Source organism: Seriola lalandi, unplaced genomic scaffold, assembly GCF_002814215.2.
Source record: "Seriola lalandi dorsalis isolate HSWRI2012SDOR001 ecotype SW California unplaced genomic scaffold, Sedor1 jcf7180002054646, whole genome shotgun sequence".
Classification (NCBI taxonomy): Eukaryota; Metazoa; Chordata; class Actinopteri; order Carangiformes; family Carangidae; genus Seriola; species Seriola lalandi.
This window is the reverse complement of record NW_019525199.1, coordinates 174228-175512: the sequence shown is the minus strand read 5'-3', so window position 1 is coordinate 175512 and position 1285 is coordinate 174228.

The window sequence follows — 1285 nt, the reverse complement described above, 5'->3', positions numbered from 1 at the left end:
ATGAAAGCATGACTCAGTAATCTCAGACCCACATTGTGTCACCACATGGTTTAAGGTCACTGTTTGGCGTCTGGGGTCGGTCGCATAAAACACCTTAAGTTTTCTACTTAAGGGTTAATTTCTCCTTAGCTGATGGAGCTACTTAAGGGAGACGCACGGAATCTCTTAAAAAGGTTTCCTTAGTTAGGATAAAAAAGTATTTTACAGCAGTGAAAGACATTTTACAGCAGTAAAATTCTACTGTTTCCATGGACACCGTTGTTGCTATCTGTTGTCAAACGAAGCCGGCAGCATTAAAGGAGCACGGTGTCTCGTCCTCCTGTTGTTTGGGCGGGAACTTCACGGAAACCTTAAGGAGAAAACTTAATGGTGTTTTTATTTTAAGGAAACCTTAACTCAGACTTTAAGGAAAGTCTTAACTTAAGGGTTTTTGGTGCAAATGGCTCCCGGACTGTTTATTAGATGTGTGACATCACTGGACCCGACATGTAGAAAATCTTTCTTTTTGTCTTTGATCTGAATCTGAACTCGGTTCCTGTTTTTACCTGAAGGTTTGACGTGTTGAGGTGTGAAATGAACAAACAGCAGCAGAGGTGTGTGCGTGTGTGTGTGTGTGTGTGTGTGTGTGTGTGTGTGTGTGAGAGAGTGTGAGTGAGCTGCTCCTGCGCAGGGTTCAGTCTAATCACTGTGAACAGACGCTCGGTGGCTCTGATGGTTTCCCGCTCTGTCTTCTTGTGTTCGCCTCCTTTTTTAGCTGCTGTATTTATGAGAAGATGGCGTTAATGGCGTTGATGGCGTTAATGGCGTCATGGCGGATGTCTGTCACTGAATGAAACTTTATTTTCCTTTTTGCAAAGAGAACGTTTGTTGAACAAATGGAAATGTACATACGAGTGATATTTATGTTCGCTTGCCCGGCTCTTTGTTTCTTCTCCTCCATCCTGACGCCGTCGCGCCGAGCTGCAGACGACGTCCAGTGTGTGTTTGTCATCTCGTGGCTCAAAGGGAAAGTTTTAGAGGATTTGTCTCTTGAGGACTTTGTGGGTTTAAAGGTGCAATAGCCGTCAACTTATTTTCTTCTTCTGTGGCTGTGAATGTGCCCTCGAACGTGTGCTACGTGTGATGCTAAGCTAACCACACCTGTAGCTCGAACTGTGTAAAAGTCGGGGTTAATTTCAGCACAAGTTTCATGAATCCCGGAACAAAGATTTTCTAAACTGAGCTGTGACGCTGAAGACGGGCGAACACAGATCCTATAAAACTAATATCTGAAACACCCCCCCAC